General features: G+C 43.5%; 1 pseudogene; it reads left to right on the top strand.

Annotated features, from left to right (window-relative positions):
- Window positions 1–3,414: 3,414 nt before the first annotated feature.
- LOC117511503 lies at window positions 3,415–13,242 on the top strand (annotated as a pseudogene).
- The last annotated feature ends 8,518 nt before the right edge of the window (window positions 13,243–21,760 follow it).

Below are 21,760 nucleotides of genomic sequence, written 5' to 3'. Positions count from 1 at the left end.
AGTGCCCTCAAGGGCAACCTGGATCCACCTGGGTTCAGCCAATGGATCTGCTCCTCAAGGAAAGCAGATCCAACCCCTGATTCCCCACAACAATCTGACGCAGCTCAATGCAGGACGTGTGTACGGTAATCACTGCCCCCGAGTGGTACACCAAGAAAGTCCAGCAAGATGGCACTGACTCCTACGCTGTGGAAGAAACTCTAGCACTTTTGTATTACAGTATTACTGTTTCCTGTGACTTGCTTGTGAGTTGGAGACCTTTGATTTCTGTCTTACTTTAGCTATGCATGTGTGTTTGAGATGTCGAGGAATTTTTAAATGTCCTCCTTATATACAGTTGTCTCAGAAAGGATTTCAATCATGCATACATACAGATTGCTGATGAGCACACAGCAGATGTATTAAACATTGGGGGAAAAGGCCTCCTTTGTTTCTTCATTGACTCCTGTCTTATCTACTCTGTCCTGTGATAAACACCAATGAGTAAAAAGCCAGAAGTATATTTCAGTATCTGTTGACTTAGCACTTTATATTTGGCATGTGTGTCACAAACACAGCTTGCCTCATTTTTGTGTCATGCTTATGATGGTACAGTTTAATCTCATTTATCTGGGATTAACGTGCCTGATGCTTCACTGACTGTTTGCATGTATCTTGTTCATTTTGTTAATTGTCTCTCCTCCCGGGTTCATTCTATTTGTTTTTGAGACTGTGTACAGTTTTTTTCCCCATCATATTAAGTTTACCCGTGGGTGTTTTTTTTTTTTTTTTTTTTTTTATCCAGCCAGTATGATTATTGTGTGAAATGCAACAATTTGTTTCTGGTCTATTATTGAGTTATCTAAATAATAATAGGGAGGATTGTGTGATGGAATTTTCCGAGGACATGCTACAATGCACCACTTGGTGGAGTGTGTTTCTTGGGTGCTTTAGCAGCTTTTGATAACTCGATTGTGGATCTGTCCTGCTAAACCATAAAACCACATGTAACGTGTTCCAGTCTGAGAATTTACACTCAGAACAATGTCTCATTCACTGTTCTGATCTGTATTATCCCCCTTGCAAGTACCAATAAAATCCACAAAGGCATTTTCAGCATGTTTGGCTTCATTCTAATGCACTCACAGGTTTGGTCAACAGTTTTTCCACCCACCCCACAGAGGGCCAATTCTGCCAAACAGTGGATTTGCGCGAATTTGAAAAAAGACTTTGTGTGCCAAGACAAAACTAGACACAGGGTCACCTCACTAAAAATCTTAATGTTGATGTTAGGTGCACTGCAGCTCTGATTTTGTCCACCGGGAGGCAGAGTGTTCCAAATCCCTAGTGCATGCAAGTTTGACAAGGTCTTAGTGGATCACACTGTGATCCCACTTGCAACTGTAGATGATTAGGCCTTGGGCCAAACCCCTGAAAGTGAGCCTGTCACCACCATCTAGGGTGGCAACACATACTACCCATGAATTACTATGTATGTATCCCTAGATAATATTTATGCATGCCTACCCATCCCAGAGTGGTAGCTATAGCCAGGTAGGAGTCAATGAAAGATTCCACATTATTTCTCAGCATTAAGATTCCAAAGATATATAGTTTAGATTATCTATGACTGAATGTTATGGGGTAAAAACAGCAAAAATGGTTACAAAGTTCAATTTCAGTTAGCACAGGGGTCAAAAATTAAAGTTCCTCAGATTGTGGTGATTCAAATTATTGTTGAATTAACATGGTTCTTAGTTATCACGATGCAGTGTAGTGTCATATAGTTCCCTCCAAAAGCATTGGAACACTTGGTATTTCACACATTTTAATTAGTTTTTGCCATTTCAAATACAAAAAAACAAAAATTTCTAAAATTATCTTCCTTAAACTCAAAACTGAAAGCAAATATCTACAACTTGATAAATTAATTAAACTATAAAAGCCAAGATGATGGGTTGCATAAGTAATGGAAGGCTTTGGTATTATACCTGTAAATAATCAGTTTTATTGCCATTTTTCTTCAGACAAGTCAGGGGATGGATACATGAACATTTCCAAGTCACTGATATGACTTGGACTTTATGTACATCAGTTATGAAGAAAAACGAACAGTATGTCACTCTATGGTAAATCTCTGTGGAGAAGACAGTTCTCAAAAACTGAGTGACTGTGCAAGAAGAAGAAGAGTGAGGAAAGCCACCAGCACACCCAGACAACCCAGAAGAAGTTATAGGCTTCTGTTACTGTGATTGGAGAAATTGTCCATAGTGTATGTTTTGTATTTTGTATCACCAGTTATACAGCTTCATGATGAAGTGGTATAGAGGAGGATTTTCTTTCACCAAAACATCAAATCTGGGCTTACATTTCAGATTTACCTTCTAGCATATTGTAGCTGAACCTTCAGGTCTTTATAAGAAAATCCTCCTCTATACTGTGCACAGTGCCAAACATGCACTGTGCACAATTTTTCTAATCACAGCCACAGAGGCGTATAACTTCTCCTGGGTGTCTGGGTGTCTTTGTGGTTTTCCTCACTCTTCTCCTTCCTGCACAGTCACTCAGTTTCTGAGAACTGTCTACTCCACACAGATTTACCATAGAGTGCCATACTGTTTGTATTTCTTCATAACTGATGTAAATAAAGTTCAGTGACTTGGAAATGTTCATGTAGCCATCCCCTGACTTGTCTGAAGAAAATTGGCAATAAAACTGATTATTTTCAGGTATTAAAGCATTCCATTATTCATGCAACCCATCACCTCGGCTTTTATATTTTTAATGAATTTATATCAAGTTGTAGAGATTTGCTTTCAGTTTGACTTTAATGAAGATCATTTTAGATTTTTTTGTCCAATTTTTGTATTTGAAATGGCATAAACAAATTAAATTGTGTGAAATGCCAAGTGTTCCAGTACTTTTGGAGGGCAGTGTACGTCATAGAATCCGGTAGATGTTGACCTTGTTAACCATTACTTTGGAGACAAGCATTCAACACATTCAAAACTGGGATGACTACCATATACTATTCAAGTCCCTATAGATAGGTGACCAAAATGCCATATCAAACATTTTATCACCCTGGGTGGTCGTAACCAATCTATCTGGCTCACAGACTATATACCTTGGCAAGACCTTGCACAAACTTGAGGTTTGGCTCAGAGATTCAGGTTACTTTAAGTGTTGTCCTTTTTTAAACACTTGTATCAGTTTAATTATTTTGACAATCCAACCAGTTCCATCAGTTAAGTAGCCCTTTCAGTGTTCCTAGTTATTTGCTAGCACTGGGTAAACCTTGACTCCCTAAAATGGCAGCCAGACAAGAGATCATGATTTCAATTGAAAGGTTTAAATAAACTTGAATGCTAGGATGTGTTACTTGAAGTAACACATCCTAGCATATTAGCTCAGTAATTATTTTAACTGTAATTATATCACAAATCTGCTGAAGATAAAGTTCTTGTCTGTTTTTCGACAACTTACAGGAAGCCAGAAAAGGGGATCCAGTACCTGATAGAGAGAGGCTTTGTATCGGATACTCCCGTTGGAATTGCACGCTTCATTTTGGAGAGGAAAGGACTAAGCAGGCAGATGATTGGAGAGTTCCTGGGAAACCGACAGAAACAATTCAACAAGGATATTTTAGAGTGCGTACAGGATGCATGCATGTGATCTTATGCAGGATCTTTTTAGGGTGATTGTCTCACCGTATGAAATGGGAATAGTTAAGGCAAAAGGCATGACAAAGTTCTCTAGTATACAAATAATGAATGTTTGAGTTCAGTGGTATGAATATTTAATGAGGTGAAAGTTGGAATGTTCCATTCAACAAGGTGAAGCCGAGCTCAATGGAAGATTCCATTTTTCACCGCAGTATGCAGTGGTACAAAAGGTATGGAACCAAATTTGCACGCTAAATGCAACGCAACACAAATGGGATGAATACCCATGTCATGTGACATACAAAGCACCAATCAAATGACATGGATCCACTCAGCCTTATATAATACCACATAAAAAAATGGTTTGCAACGCCATGTGTTGCGGCTTGTTTGACTTGTCTGTTGAATGTTACTGAGTCTCCAGAGAACAGAATTGATGGCATTGACCTCTGCTCTATGTTTCAGCTGTGTGGTGGATGAGATGGATTTCTCGGGTATGGACCTGGACGATGCTCTGAGAAAGTTTCAAGCTCAGATTAAAGTTCAAGGTGAAGCGCAAAAGGTGGAGAGGCTAATTGAGGCTTTCAGGTTTGTTTGTACGGAACACTGCTGTTTACTGTCAAAAGACAATAAAGCAATCATTTTTGTCAGCGGTCAGGACATTCAAATGTACTTGATTTGCAAAATAAAACATAATACTGCTCTGTTTCTCCTGCAGTCAGAGGTACTGTGTGTGTAATCCAACACTGGTTCGTCAGTTCCAGAACCCAGATACCATCTTCATCTTGGCCTTTGCCATAATCCTTCTTAACACAGATATGTACAGTCCCAACGTCAAAGCAGAAAGAAAGATGAAACTGGACGACTTCATCAAGAATTTGAGAGGTGCAGAACACACACACACACACAAGGCACTTTATATATAGGATAAACTCACAGAATACAAAATACTCACTCACTCACCTTCAACTGCTTGCTCCAATTAAGGGTCACAGGGAGCTGGAGCCTATCCCAGCTGTCATAGGACATGAGGTGGGCTACACCCTGGACATGACTCCAGTTTGTTGCAGGGCCAAGAAAGCATAATATAAAAGGCAGTATGCTGTGATCACATTCCGAGTTGAAGTGACCTAATATGACTAATGTCTCTGCATTACATGGATCAGGAGTCACTGACCCTGCTCTTATATCTGCCCTGCATGTTTTCCATGTCTCCCTGCTGCAGCCACAGCTGATTAGACTAGTCTCTTGTTTCCTTAGTTGTTTCCCTACTTCCTTAGATTTAGTTAATTATCAGTAAGTGGAGCAGGAGGGGTTGGAGTTCATTGTAGAGCCCTTCTGCTACCTGGGGATGTGAGTGGCTCTCATCAAGAGAGCACAACAGAGGATGTACTTTCTGCAGCAGCTGAGGAAGTTCAACCTGCCAAAAACAATGATGGTGAACTTCTACACTGCCATCACTGAGTCCATTATCTCCTCTTCCATTGCTGTATGGTATGCTGCTGCTACTGTTAAGGACAGGAGCAGACTGCAGTGTATCATCCCTGCAGCAGAGAAGGTAATCGACTGCAGCTTGCCATCCCTACAGGACCTGTACACCTCCAGGGCACTGAGGTGAGCAAGGAGGTTGTGACTGATCCCTCTCACCCAGGACACAAACTTTTTGTCACTCTCACTTCTGGCACAAGGCTGAGGTCCATCAGGACCAAAACCTCAAGACACAAAAACAGCTCTTTTCCATCCACAGTTGGACTCATAAACAATGCCAGAGACCCCCACTTACTCTGCCTCCCTCCCCCACTATCATAAAACACAGATTGGTCATCCCTGTACTGAAAGGTACTGTACATCTGTGCTCCAGTCACCTTTTTTGGACTCTTCCCATTCCATTCCATTTTTATTGACGTTTTATTTATTTAACAGTGAATATAGTTTTGTCTATTTGACTCCTTTTACTTCTTATATAAGTGTTTTTCTTTTCCTGTTGTTTATGCACCAATAACACCAGATCAAATTCCTTGTATGTGTGAACTTACTTGGCACTAAATTCGATTCTGATTCTGAAAATGTAAGGCAGGTGATCTCTAGGAACAGAGATGATGACTCATGACATGGAACTTTCCTGTTTGTGTCGAGATAAACATTCCAAATCAGATTTTTTTCATGCCAAACAGAATTTGATTTAAAGTGATACCACTGCTGTGAGGGGTTATGTAAACAAAACATTCCACATCACTTTTTTCCATATGAGACTTAGTTCACTTGCATTTGTCGTGAATCAGATCATAATCTTTGTCAGTGAGTCTGCTGCAGGAATGTGAAAATCTGACAAATATGTGATTCAAGTCACTTCACCCAATAATGGGTACAGGCAATAGAAAACAGGTTCAAAATAATCAAAGATTTTAACACATTTATGTAAAGGTCACATGTGTATCCATTTCTTGCTTTATTTTACAGTGCATATTCACACTTTTAATCAATATGTCTGGTCAATAATGTGACTGAAATATGTCAGAATTGTAAGGACAGTTTGTATGGTAATTTCATAGCTTTCTAACACGTCGTGCTCCCTCTTTTGTGTACAATCTTGAGAGGTAATCATTATTATTATTATTATTATTTTATTTCACATTACTGTATTCACCAATGTGATTTAATAACTGTAATTTTCTTCTTTTCCGTGTCATAATCCAAGGTGTAGACAATGGTCAGGATATACCTAGAGACCTGCTGGTTGGAATCTACCAGCGCATACAAAAATGGGAGCTTCGGACCAATGACGATCACGTGTCCCAAGTGCAGGCGGTGGAGAGAGTGATTGTGGGAAAGAAGCCTGTGAGTTTTCTGAATCAAACAGTGACCATGTAACATTTCCTACATGTAGGGTTGGGTATCGAGAACCGTTTTTTTCGTGTATCATTAAGAAATTATTCGATCCACCGACATCAATAGCCTTTTTGCTTAACAATTCCCTAATCGTCCTTCAGAGCGGCCGTTGTTTTTGAGGGTGTCGGGAAAATGATCATTTCTCTGCGTTGATTGCAGACTCTGCAGTAGGTCTGTAATCAACTGCTTCTGCAGCGCAACTCCACTTTGATTCGCTGCTCTTCAGAAGCAGCAAGTCCATTTCTTAACCCCTCATTAAAATATGTCAATCGTGAGTCACTTTTGTGTGGATTAAAGTCACCAACTGGGACTCTTGTCTTGTTGCAGTCACGAAACGAGAATCATCCTCCGTTGCATTCACACAGCTCCAAACGCTGTCTGGTTGGAATTAATAACTTCAAAGCGAATTGCCGCTTTAAATAAAACGACACCTCTTTCCAAACGCTGTAATACAGACAATAAACTACAATTGACTAAAACATTTTTTCCTCCCAAAATGAGACGTCCTGGATTCTTTATCATTTACATCCTGATGTGAAGCACAGCTAGCTGCAAGAGTTCAGCTCAGACATATGGAAAGACATTCATGGATCCAACAAGTAGAGTTTATTATGTCCAGAGTTTAAGGATCCAGTGTCCAATTTCATATTTATTTACTTTAAGATTCAATAAAATGTTGTTGGCATAGAAAACCTGTAGAGCATACTTTTAGTACACAGAAAATTCAAAGAGGTATCAATAAGGGAATCGATAAGGAATCGGATTGATAATCGCAATCGATAATATCAAAAAATCTTATCAATACCCATCCCTACCTACATGCTTTACTTTGTCACCAAACAAACAACATTCCAGTACCTATTAGGTGTTGATGCTTGTGTTGTATATGTCTGCGTAGGTGCTGTCTCTTCCCCATCGTAGGCTGGTGTGTTGTTGCCAGCTTTACGAGGTGCCTGATCCTAACAGACCTCAGAGAACCGGAGTGCACCAGCGAGAGGTGTTCCTCTTTAATGATCTTCTCGTGGTGAGACTTGTATTCAACACTTTTTAAAGACATGGCAGATACATCCTCTTAATAAATCTACTTCAGTGAACAAATCCTGCAAACATGCACCATTTGTGTTGTGTATTAGGTGACCAAAATTTTCCAGAAGAGAAAACTTCAGTAACCTATAGTTTCAGACAGTCTTTTCCTTTGGTTGAGATGCAAGTTCACATGTTCCAAAACTCATGTAAGAGATAATTTTCTCTTTGCACAGTTTCAGTAATTGTCTCAGTTCCCGTCTCTGGATAAGCCATGTGTTTTTTTTCTCTCTCTTGTCATTCCTTAGACTACGCTCATGGTATCCGTCTGACCTCAGCCGTCCTGGGTGGAGAGAGGAAGGTTCTTATTGTCTTCATGGCTCCCAGTCAACAGGACCGCACCCGTTTTGTTAGCGACCTCAGGGAGAGCATTGCTGAAGTGCAAGAGATGGAGAAATACAGAGTTGAATGTAAGTGCTCCATCTACTGGTGGTTAACATGGCTTACAGTTTAGCTTTTCAGCTCACTATATGTGTTCTATGAGAAAACATCAAGCCAGGAAAAAGTTATTTCTGTCACAAAACTGTCAAATGGAGCCAGAAATGTCTGTCTCTGTTCTAATGTCATGCCTTACATTTTCTCTGCGTTGGTGATATGTAGCTCTGTAAAAACTCATGTTGAGTGTGGTGACGACAACAACATTTTCCTGGCTTGGTGTTCCAAAACAGTAGCTGTGTTTAAGATAAATAACATCTAGATCACCTGCTTGTTTACACATCACTGGTTCCTCTGTTCATTGTTTGCATGGACTGGGTGTTGGGTAAAGTTGTGGAGTCCTGCAACTTAAGTGCCTTTGTCGAGGAAAGGTTCACTGACCTTGACTTTGCAGGTGATGATGTGGTCTTTGTTGAGTCATTGCCCTGATTGCAGCACTTCAGAAACTAAGTGAAGAGTCTGAGTGTCCGGGTCGGCAATTTTCCTGAATCAAGACTAAGATCCAGGCTTTCACAAATTTCTTAGACTTTGTGGTGAAGGTGTCAATCTTATTGAAAGGTTTGTTTATTATTTATTATTTCTAAGACCACAGTCATTGAAATCAAGATAACTAGGGGGAGTTTCTGGAGTTGTGACATCATTGGACAGAGGTGTTTGGTGATGCATTTGCAAGAGAGCAAAGGTCCAACTCTTGAGAGTCTTGGTGTGTCCACTGCTACTTTATACACTCAACAAAAATATAAACGCAACACTTTTGGTTTTGCTCCCATTTTGTATGAGATGAACTCAAAGATCTAAAACTTTTTCCACATACACAATATCACCATTTCCGTCAAATATTGTTCACAAACCAGTCTAAATCTGTGATAGTGAGCACTTCTCCTTTGCTGAGGTAATCCATCCCACCTCACAGGTGTGCCATACCAAGATGCTGATTAGACACCATGATTAGTGCACAGATGTGCCTTAGACTGTCCACAAAAAGGCCACTCTGAAAGGTGCAGTTTTGTTTTATTGGGGGGGATACCAGTCAGTATCTGGTGTGACCACCATTTGCCTCATGCAGTGCAACACATCTCCTTCGCATAGAGTTGATCAGGTTGTCAATTGTGGCCTGTGGAATGTTGGTCCACTCCTCTTCAATGGCTGTGCGAAGTTGCTGGATATTGGCAGGAACTGGTACACGCTGTCGTATACGCCGGTCCAGAGCATCCCAAACATGCTCAATGGGTGACATGTCCGGTGAGTATGCCGGCCATGCAAGAACTGGGACATTTTCAGCTTCCAAGAATTGTGTACAGATCCTTGCAACATGGGGCCGTGCATTATCCTGCTGCAACATGAGGTGATGTTCTTGGATGTATGGCACAACAATGGGCCTCAGGATCTCGTCACGGTATCTCTGTGCATTCAAAATGCCATCAATAAAATGCACCTGTGTTCTTCGTCCATAACAGACGCCTGCCCATACCATAACCCCACCCCGCCACCATGGGCCATCGATCCACAACATTGACATCAGAAAACCGCTCACCACACGACACCACACACGCTGTCTGCCATCTGCCCTGGACAGTGTGAAACGGGATTCATCCGTGAAGAGAACACCTCTCCAACGTGCCAAACACCAGCGAATGTGAGCATTTGCCCACTCAAGTTGGTTACGACGACGAACTGGAGTCAGGTCGAGACCCCGATGAGGACGACGAGCATGCAGATGAGCTTCCCTGAGACGGTTTCTGACAGTTTGTGCAGAAATTCTTTGGTTATGCAAACCGATTGTTTCAGCAGCTGTCCGAGTGGCTGGTCTCACACGATCTTGGAGGTGAACATGCTGGATGTGGAGGTCCTGGGCTGGTTTGGTTACACGTGGTCTGCGGTTGTGAGGCTGGTTGGATGTACTGCCAAATTCTCTGAAACGCCTTTGGAGACGGCTTAGGTAGAGACATGAACATTCAATACACGAGCAACAGCTGTGGTTGACATTCCTGCTGTCAGCATGCCAATTGCACGCTCCCTCAAATCTTGCGACATCTGTGGCATTGTGCTGTGTGATAAAACTGCACCTTTCAGAGTGGCCTTTTATTGTGGGCAGTCTAAGGCACACCTCTGCACTAATCATGGTGTCTAATCAGCATCTTGATATGGCACACCTGTGAGGGGGATGGATTATCTCAGCAAAGGAGAAGTGCTCACTATCACAGATTTAGACTGGTTTGTGAACAATATTTGAGGGAAATGGTGATATTGTGTATGTGGAAAAAGTTTTAGATCTCTGAGTTCATCTCATACAAAATGGGAGCAAAACCAAAAGTGTTGCGTTTATATTTTTGTTGAGTGTAGTTGTGAGATCAAGACGTTAAGCAGTGACATATGGTGATGACCGGGTGTCTTTGGTAACAGGTCTCTTCAGATGATCTTTGGTTACTGCTGGAATGACCTTGTGATAAGTGAACAGTTGCTTATGGAGACAAAAGATTCATACTTTGCATCAGACATTATAGCCATGTGGCACATTTCTCTGTGCATGACCCGGTGCCTGAGTGCAGAAGACCTCAGCAATGAGAAAAGGCCAAGGAGATGCTGACATGTCACCTGACTGCAGGTGATAGATGGCTCCTGTCAGGAGTTGAGGATGTACTAGTTGTCTGCTTAGGTGCTTGCCAACCAAGACCCAGGGCAGTTCATGCAGTGTGGTGGATGCAGTGACCCACAGCATCTGACCTGTTCTTCTCCCACTCATTTAACTTGTGACTTCTGTGTTTGTTTGCAGCGGAGTTGGAGAAACAGAAAGGTGTGATGAGGCCCAGTTTGCTAACTGGAGGCGTGGTTGGAGGAGGCATCACCATGAAGAGTGACGTTGTCAATGGTACTCTGGGAAGGACAAGTTTTGATGACAACTGCTCAATGGGTGAGGGTCTCAAACGCACAGCTCTCAGCTCATCTCTCAGGGACCTTTCAGAGACAGGTGAGACCTCAGACACACGGTCAGTTCAGCACTTTTGCTTGTCGGCGGGTTTGAATCGGGTAGTAGGATGTCTACTATGATTTACTTCTTTGCTACGCTATATTCTGTTCTTTTTTCCTCTCATTTTCTCTCACTGATGTTACTTATATGGATCATAGCCATTAAAAAAAATAAGTACTACAATTTTCCACTCTTTGTTAACATTACTCTTCCTGGTGGGGTGCAGGGAAACGTGGTCGCAGGAACAGTGTTGGTTCCCTGGACAGTACTATGGAAGTAAGTCTGAAAGAATAGATGTTGACCTGCAGTGTTTGTTGGACTACTGTACATTTCCCTTCACTTGTGTTATATCACTGACAGCATGCTGTATATGTACAGTCTACCTCCGTACGTACACGTGCCCGTGTCCTTACGTGAGCGCACTGACCATCTTTGCATGTCTGTATTTTCATATTTTTCAAAGCATGTCCTTCACCTCTGCATATTGTGCAGATTGTTGTAGTCTGTGATGGTAAGTAGACAAATGGGGCATGTTGGATCCATCTAAAAGTGTGCTGACACTTTATCTTCCCAGGGCTCCATCATTAGCAGCCCCCAGCCTCACCAGCGCTATCCAGTGCCAGGTGTTGTCCCCGGCTGCTATGGATCTGAAGAATTCCGGCCTCATCGCCCCATCCTGAGCCCCGGAACAGGGGTGGGGGGTGGGCCGGGGCAGCAACATACCACTGCTGGGACAGGAGTTGGGGGAGTCTCCAGCAGTGTAGAGAGAGCAGGAGCGGGGAGTGGCTCTGGGGGGAGCAACAACAACAGCAGCTCCTTCCTGGGTTCCCTGTTCGGCAGCAAACGCACCAAGCCACCAGGGCCCCTCATTCCACCGGGGCCACCCTACCCCGCGCCTGTCCCCCCGCCGACTACTGGAGGGCCCCCCTCACTCCCCTTCATCTCTGTGTCAGCTGGACGGGGGGCCTTCCAAGATTCAGGCACTGCACGCACAGTACTGTCACGCAGCCACCGTGCAGCCCCCACCACCTTACTATCATCACCATCGCTACCACGTCCAAACCTGTCCTCCAACTTTGCAAGGCGTACCCAGTCTTACCATACAGAGAGGCCCACTACCTTGTCGTCCACCGCTTGGCCCCCCGCTCAGTCAGCACCCTCAGCTGGCCCATCTCTCCCAGCTTTCCCAGCATGGTCTTCCGGGTCGCTACGCCAACATGGTAGTGGGCTGTCCCCCCCCACTTTCTCCTCACTCCCAACACTCCCAGAACCCACAGTTCGCCCTGTACCACGCGCAGCCACACACTCTGTCAGAGGGGGCGGCGGCCTGGTACCAAACCTCCTTTAACGTTGTCTCATTCTCACCCACACCCCCACGCACACTCCCAAACCCACCTGGACACGTACACACACCGCACCCAGCCAGCCACTCCACCCACCAAACACACTTCATATTCGGCACACTGCCCCACAATCTACCATCCGCTACCGTCAATGCGCATCACGCAGCGCCCGCCGCCCCGTATCTGCCCCAGTACCCTCCTCTCTCCTCCATCCCCCCCCCCCCACCACACTCCCCTTTACCCCCCCCTTCGTCCCCCCTTACCCCTCTTACACCTCTCTCCCCTCTCCCCCCCCAGCACCCAGGGCAGCCTCAGCAGGGGCCGCAGGTGACAGGGGCTGGAGCGACAGGTACAGGGGGCAGCTCCAAATCCAAGCCTATCAACCGGATAAGTACCGTAGTGTGAGCAGGACATGCAGCTCTAGGGGTCAAAGGTTAGATGATAGAGTGGAAGAAGTGGGCGGAGCCAGGGCTCGGACCAACGCTATCAGGACGGAAAGTAACAGCATCAACCCAAGTGACAAGAGGAAGCGCAGCTTACTTCGTCTGTGTTACTTCCACCTCCGTTTCCCACATATGTAGGTGGAGCCAGCAGGCACATCTGGAGCTGATGAGCACGCTCACACATGCTACAAACATGCACACATTTGCACTTACACGTTTGTGCACAATGAGAAAAAAGTATATCTATAGCCATATAATTAAGATGAAACTAAATCGATAGCTATATAGCCTAAGTATTGTTTGTTTGAAGTCTAGTTGAGTCTGTATGAGACTATTTACATGTACAGTGCCAACATGTGATAATGTGACACTGGAACAGCACAGAGCATATATGTAGATGCTTAAATGGGGGTGTAAATAATGACTAAACTACCAAATGAATTCTAGCTGAGTTTGGCATTATTAGAAGTTACAGCATATATATAGGAGAAAAAAGGTTCTTGACTTTGCAATAACTAACTTGGCTTCACAATGTCTCTGCCCATTCTTGCAGATTGCGCTTAGCTGACGGGCATCTTTATTTATTTATTATTTTCTTTTCTGAAAGCACACTTCAGATATGTTGCTTCATGTGAAATTTTTAAAATCTGTGCACGGTTTTCTGACAGTCTTTTTGCTCAACAGTCTTCTACTCGTCAGCAGGAGCCACCTGGCTTCATAATACATTCCTCGTGGGTTATAGGAATTATGACACAATCAATAATTATTTTGAAATTCTGAATGTTGCTGAAGCTTCTTGCTGTTTTTGTTGATATTATACCTGCTATGATTATGAATATTGTCCGACAATTGTTTTGACCAGTGATTTTATCAGCAGATGTTTGTACATGGTTATAGAGAGTGTAAGCACATAGAAATCCCCTCACTTGGCCATAGCCACGTGAGTGTGATATGGCTTGTGAAATGTGCCATAGTTTCCCATGGTACCTTCGTCCCGCGATTTCCACTGAGCTCATATTAAATGATTGGTGTTAGTGAGTTTTGATAATAACGAATGAGTTTTTATTTATGTTCAGTTTTATTTAAATACCAACACTATTGATCATTTTCTGTTTAGTTTCATGGAAGTAAATGGGGAGAGTTAAAGAAGAACTCTGGCATTTTTTTTTTTAACCTGAGTTTACTTTTGGATGTTTTTTGGGATTATCTTTTCAGGCAACACAAAAAACGGTTTTAATCAGTGCAGTACTGATTTCTAAACTGTAATGAACTAAGCAGCTATATTATGTAACTATATGGGGCGAGCGACATACACTTAGCATAAACCGCTTATTGTCACTGCTGAGCAGGTGAAAATGTCATTAGAAGTGTTTAGTACCTCCTACAGCGATAAATGTATGCATATTTACCTTGCTAAATGTAAAGAAACTTTTTAAATGACGAATTAACGCAGTTAGCCACTTATCTAGCCTCCTGTGCATTCTACGGCAGTGTTCCCCACTGAGTCATTACAAGTCGATTGCCTATGAGAGGCTTAAGGCACCTAGACACTTGCACGGATTTGATCCCCGCGTTGCCAACGCAATTCATTGTGTCAATGCATCCCACTCTTTCCCGCTTGACGCCACGCTGTATAAAATAATCATTTTGTAGCTGATGAAGCATTTGCTCTCAGAACTTGACTGATGAAACAATTCTGTCATCGCGTCCAGAATCACAGAGAAATTATCTACAGCTGCAGGCTGTTGTGTGCGTGTTGTGTGGTGGAGAACACATTTGGAATCTTGTCTCAAATGGAATTATTTATAATATATACACTAGACAGATAGATAGATAGTAATGGATTGGTAAAACAGTTGCATTTTCATGCCTTATTATGAGTTAGATAATGTATATGTAAAATTCTGTTTATTATAGCTGTAACATCTCGTCTTCAAGTTCAGATGCTGTGCGCAATGACACACGGAGACAAGCGGTGTTTTCAATAGGTTGGGCAGTGTTCACGAATGCAAGAGGCATGAAATTAATGTGCACCCGCGCACAGTTCACGCCCAGAGTACAACAGTTTAATATGACGAGTTTACAAATTGGCATGTAAAATTGCGTGCCAGTCCAGGGATCAAATTTGTGTGAGTGTCAAGGTCCCTTTATTCTTCTGCTTACAGAAGGAATGATGCCCTGATTGTCAGTTGACTTGTAATGTCTGAGTGGGGAACACCGCCACAAAGGAGGAGGCTAGCTATACTAGTAGAGTTCTACTTTAGAATTGGAATGTATTATAGAAGACATAACTTACTGAATTTTCATGAAATTTTTGTATAAGATTGGTATAATTTTTTTAAATTTAGTGAGATAAACATGCCCATGTTTACGTCTTTAGAGACCCCCTCCATGTTACCAAACATTTCTAATGACATTTTCCACCTGTTCGGTGACGATACCAAGTGGTTTACTGTGAGTTTTAGCTTGCACCAAACAATAACATTATGTAGCTTGTTAGCCCATTCAAACAATACTGCACCAACTAAAGCAGTTTTGACTTGAGTGAAAAGATCATCATCATCATCAGTTTTATTTATATAGCGCCAAATCACACAAACAGTTGCCCCAAGGCCCTTTATATTGTAAGGCAAGGCCATACAATAATTACGTAAAAACCCCAACGGTCAAACGACCCCCTGTGAGCAAGCACTTGGCGACAGTGGAAGAAAAAACTACTCCCTTTTTACAGGAGAAACCTCCAGCAGAACCAGGCTCAGGGAGGGGCAGGTCTTCTGCTGGGACGGGTTGGGGCTGAGGAGAGAACCAAGAAAAAGACATGCTGTGGAGGGGAGCAGAGATCAACACTAATGATTAAATGCAGAGTGGTGCATACAGAGCAAAAAGAGAAAGAAACACTCAGTGCATCATGGGAACCCCCCAGCAGTCTAAGTCTATAGCAGCATAACTAAGGGATGGTTCAGGGTCACCTGATCCAGCCCTAACTATAAGCTTTAGCAAAAAGGAAAGTTTTAAGCCTAATCTTAAAAGTAGAGAGTGTGTCTGTCTCCCTGATCCGAATTGGGAGCTGGTTCCACAGGAGAGGAGCCTGAAAGCTGAAGGCTCTGCCTCCCATTCTACTCTTACAAACCCTAGGAACTACAAGTAAGCCTGCAGTCCTGAGAGCGAAGCGCTCTATTGGGGTGATATGGTACTATGAGGTCCCTAAGATAAGATGGGACCTGATTATTCAAAACCTTATAAGTAAGAGAAGAATTTTAAATTCTATTCTAGAATTAACAGGAAGCCAATGAAGAGAGGCCAATATGGGTGAGATATGCTCTCTCCTTCTAGTCCCTGTCAGTACTCTAGCTGCAGCATTTTGAATTAACTGAAGGCTTTTCAGGGAGCTTTTAGGACAACCTGATAATAATGAATTACAATAGTCAATCCTAGAGGAAATAATGCATGAATTAGTTTTTCAGCATCACTCTGAGACAAGACCTTTCTAATTTTAGAGATATTGCGTAAATGCAAAAAGCAGTCCTACATATTGTTTAATATGCGCTTTGAATGACATATCCTGATCAAAAATGACTCCAGATTTCTCACAGTATTACTAGAGGTCAGGGTAATGCCATCCAGAGTAAGGATCTGGTTAGACACCATGTTTCTAAGATTTGGTGGGGCCAAGTACAATAACTTCAGTTTTATCTGAGTTTAAAAGCAGGAAATTAGAGGTCATCCATGTCTTTATGTCTGTAAAACAATCCTGCAGTTTAGCTAATTGATTTAGCTAATTAAAAGATGAACCCTAAAACATCAAAACAAAAAAGTGCCTAGGTTGAAAAATGAGTAACTCTTAAAGTTGTAAAATTTGAACTTGCAGAATTCCATTTCAAATTTATGTAAATTTCTAAGTGTTGCAAAAAAAAAAAAAAAAAAATAGACAGGGGGACAAAAAACAAAAAAAACAAAACACACACACACACTTTAAATATGGCCAGTGAAGATCTTCCCTTACAAGGTATCACTGCTAACTTCCTGGCAGAAACTTTTATACATTTTTTTTTCTGTTTTGAAGAAAAACATGTTTATCTGCACTTTCGTTGGTTGTGCACGAGTCAGACACAACCTTCTTCGATTCCCCCTCTCTTACCAGTTTTCAAACAAAAAAAAATTATTAGATTTTCTGATGTCTGAGGACTTCATGTTTTAAAAACATGAGTCCTGAATGTAAGAGGGCTTTCATTTACCCCTTTTTTCTGTGGGCCTTGTGTAAGTGTTATCCCTTTTTGCTACTGCAGTTTTTATGAGATGTTAACTTAGCACTGATGTTATTTACCTTCAGTGCCATTGATTACAAAGGGAAAAACCATATTTTAATAAATGAGAGGATATTGGGTGAGGAAGAAGTGGAACAGAGTTGGAAAACAAGAACAGAATTCTTATTGATTTTAAAGGTGGTTGAAAGAAATTCAAGAATGTCAGATGTGAAAAGATTTTACAAATATATGTTGGCTGTCCTATTCCTTTTATTGTGCCATTTTGACTCTTATTGCATGAATATATCTGCACTTATTTAATAGATTGTACTGTATAAACCTGAATGTACATATTATATTATACATAGGCTTCTATCATTGCCATGGGATGAATTCCTCCCATTCTGTATTCAGGTGCGTGCATGTGAGATGCCACTAAGTGTGTACATAGAAAAGCAAGAAAACAGACGCAAATGTTGGTCAAAGGTAATTATTTTGCTTTTCTTATTATTTTAGACTGAAGGCTGAGAGAATGATTTACCAGGATAGAAAAGCCAAAAAGGCTTATGATATTATTTCAAACAAAGGGACTTCATTTTTATTTTATTTTGTGTGTGTGTGTATTATGTGTACTGAAAGAATAGAGAATAGAGATGTGAATATTTATTGCTTCTGATAAATTAAAGTGTCCTTGCAGTGAAAAGCCTGCGTGCGTACATTTTTTTCCCTCATATTTTAACTTGGTAGTGTGATTCCAGCAATATTTGCTTAAAATATTATGCTCAATTGATGATCAATAATCAAGAATACAAATGATCTGTGATACTTATAATATGAAGATCATAATGCATGCAATATCTACCATACTTTGCTGCTTATGTCCTGATAGAGGAAGATAAATACTGTGTTTAGATGTTAGTACTGGATAATATATGATGAAACAGTTTGATGAAACAATTTCCTTCGGGATTAATAAAGTTATATTGCAATGTCGGGAAAACATCGCACACATACATACATAACCACAAAACGCACATATATGTGGATGTGTGCATGTGTTGGTTGTGTGTATATGTATGTTGTATATACACACACGCACACACATATATATAAAATAAAAAATTTGGCAATTATTTCAGTATTTCGACCTCTGGCTTGGAGAAAAGACCTTGAACGCTATGTCGGGCCACACTTTTTGCTTGGAAACTTGTGACGAAATTGAGCAAAAATGTCTGACAATTTCATTTATCCCAAAGAAAATGTTAGTCTGGCTGTATTGTGATATAGGCTAAGTCGTCGATGACTCAAATTACAGAGGTAATCTCATGAACGCACTTTCTGGGAATAGAGGTTTTTGTGTTTGGTCTTTTCCAATGTCCAAGGTTTCTAAACGCAGCATTACTACTTTAGACATTCAATTTATTTAATTCATATAGCACCAAATCACAACAAAGCTGCCTCAAGGCGCTTCACACCTTACCAATCCCTAGAGCAAGCACACAGGTGACAGTAGTAAGGAAAAACTCCCTCTCAAGCAGACCAGACTCAGAGGGGTGATGGCTTAGGCCATTTCTAACCATTACAAGGTTTTGTTGTTGTTGTTGTTTGGTGGTGGGTTTTTTATTATTATTATTATTATTATTTTACATAAATTTCTTAACAAACAGAAAAAAACAGAAGAGCAACAAAAACAGAGTCCTTAATTGCAATTAAAAATGTTGTGTGGGCCGCCAGAAGAGGAGGTACTGCTGGCCCACCACCAGAGGGCGCCCTGTCTGGAGTGCGGGCTCCAGGCACCAGAGGGCGCAGCCGCCTCACAGGAGCAGCCAGGGTGACAGCTGTCACGCATCACCTGCAACAGCTGTTACCAATCACCTGATCAGCAGGGGTAATCAGCAGGACGACGTCTCCACCTCTTTGCCTAGATATCGTTCTACCTGGAAGGTAACGTTCTCAGCTGACCGTGAGATCTTTTCAGTAACCTTTTGTGACTTTTGTGCATTATATAGCAGACTCTTTCCAACGAGAGGTGGAGGTAGTTTTCCTGCCGTGTGGATTGCTGGGTGTAAACGCGCCACATTTAATTGTTTTTTTTTTGTTCCTCGCCAGCAGTACCAGGTCCGACCGCGGAGGCAGTGGCCACCTGGGAGTTCGGGACTTGCGGCTCCAGGATTCCCGGGGTCTGGTGGCGGAGGAAATCGTGTGGTTTCCGGTTCTGCTTTGGACAGACGTCTTCTATCTTCGAGGCCTGCCCACACGACACCTTCTGTGATTTGACTTGTTGTCTATTGTTATCTGTTGTGTTTGTTGTGCCCATTCACAACAGTAAAGTGTTGTTATGTGACTTCCTCCAGTGTCTGTTCATTTGCGCCCCTGTTGTGGGTCCGTGTACTTACACTTTCCCACAGGATATCTCGGCCAACGTCATGGACCCCGAGGGGCGTCAACCGGCCGTTGAACGGCCCATGGAAGAGCAGGGCGCACAGGCGTCTGCAGGAGAAATGATCGGTGAGTTGCAGCGAATCCTCACCCGCTTTTACGGCTCGGCTGGATCTGATGACTGAGCAGAACGTCCTCCTTAACCACAGGGTGGAGGCTCTCGCCGCGCAGGTGGAAGCGCGCCCTCAGGGCGCTGCTGCGGCTCCCCCTCCTGTCGATCCTGTGCGCAATAGTGACGTTCCACAGGTCGTTCAACGACCCCTCCCACCTTCCCCTGAAGCATACATAAGCCCTCCAGAGCGTACGGGGTTGTGGAGACATGCGCGGACTTTCTTATGCAGTGTTCGCATCGGTCTTCGCACAACAATCCCGTCATGTACGTGACTGATGCTAGTAAGATAGCTTATGTGATTAATCTGCTTCGCGGCAAGGCACGCGCTTGGGCTACAGCGCTCTGGGAGCAAAATTCACGGCTCCTTCTGACATATGATGGGTTTGTGAGGGAGTTCAGAACAGTGTTCGATCACCCAAATAGAGGAGAGACCGCTTCAGCCGTCAATGAGACAGGGGCGCCGGAGCGCAGCTGCTTATGCAGTCGACTTCCGCATCGCGGCTGCAGGTCCGGCTGGAATAACACTGCCCTCCGCGCCGCCTTCGTAAACGGACTATCGTTGGTCCCTGAAGGAGCACCTGGTGGCTAAGGACGAACCGCGGGATTTGGACGGGCTTATTGATCTCGGTATACGATTAGACAATCGTTAGAGGAACGCCGTCGGGAGCGGGCGAAGGACGTGACCGATACGCGCCGCCCCTCTCCCTTCCAGGTTCGAAAAGGGGCCGCCCTCCCACAGCTCCACAGCCGCAGCGCTTTGTGGGGCAACAGCTCCCCCTGTTGACGTTGTTAGGAAACGCACAGGGCCAAAATGAGGAGGCTGATCCGTGGAGAGTGTTTTCTCTGCAGCTCAACAGAGCACACCCAGAGAGACTGCCCCAAACGGCCAAAACGCCAACACTCGCCCTTAGAGACTGGGCTAAGGGGGGGTCAAGACATTCAAGTGAGACACACACAAATTGCCACACGACTCCCAGTCACAATCCTGAGCGTGGATTTAACCCTTCAAGCCCGAGCACTGGTGGACACGGGGTCAGAAGGGAATCTGCTAGACAGCGGATGGGCAAAGGAGGTAGGGCTCCCTCTGGTGGCGCTTCCTTCGCCATTGCAGGTGTGGGCACTAGATGGCACCCTCCTCCCTTTACTCACACACAAGACACAACCAGTAACTCTGGTGGTGTCTGGAAACCACCGGGAGGAGATTGAGTTTTTTGTAACTCCTTCTACCTCCCGCGTGATTTTGGGCATCCCATGGATGTTAAAGCACAATCCCCGGATCGATTGGCCGTCTGGGGTGGTGGTTCAGTGGAGCGAAACCTGCCATCGGGTGTGTTTAGGATCCTCGGTTCCTCCCGGTTCCCGGGCTAAGGAGGAGGTCAAAGTCCCTCCCAATCTGACGGCAGTGCCGGTTGAGTACCACGATCTTGCTGACGTCTTCAGCAAGGATCTGGCACTCACCCTTCCCCCGCACCGTCCGTACGATTGTGCCATTGATTTGGTTCCAGGCGCTGAGTTCCCGTCCAGCAGGCTGTACAACCTCTCACGACCTGAGCGCGAATCAATGGAGACCTACATCCGGGACTCATTAGCTGCCGGTCTGATCCGGAACTCCACCTCCCCGATGGGGGCAGGTTTCTTTTTTGTGGGCAAGAAAGATGGCGGACTTCGTCCATGTATTGATTACAGGGGGCTGAATGAGATTACGGTTCGCAACCGATACCCGTTGCCATTATTAGATTCCGTGTTCACCCCCCTGCATGGAGCCAAAATCTTTACTAAGCTGGATCTTAGAAATGCGTATCACCTGGTTTGGATCCGGAAGGGAGACGAATGGAAGACGGCATTCAACACCCCATTAGGTCACTTTGAGTACCTGGTCATGCCGTTCGGCCTCACAAACGCCCCCGCGACGTTCCAAGCATTAGTTAATGATGTCTTGCGGGATTTCCTGCACCGATTCGTCTTCGTATATCTAGACGATATACTCATCTTTTCTCCGGATCCTGAGACTCATGTCTGGCATGTACATCAGGTCCTGCAGCGGTTGTTGGAGAACCGGCTGTTTGTGAAGGGCGAGAAGTGTGAGTTTCACCGCACATCTTTGTCCTTCCTGGGGTTTATCATCTCCCCCAACTCCGTCGCTCCTGATCCGGCCAAGGT

The sequence above is a fragment of the Thalassophryne amazonica genome, chromosome 6 (genome assembly GCF_902500255.1).
Source record: "Thalassophryne amazonica chromosome 6, fThaAma1.1, whole genome shotgun sequence".
NCBI classification, from domain to species: domain Eukaryota; kingdom Metazoa; phylum Chordata; class Actinopteri; order Batrachoidiformes; family Batrachoididae; genus Thalassophryne; species Thalassophryne amazonica.
This window is presented reverse-complemented; position numbering and strand designations above follow the sequence as displayed.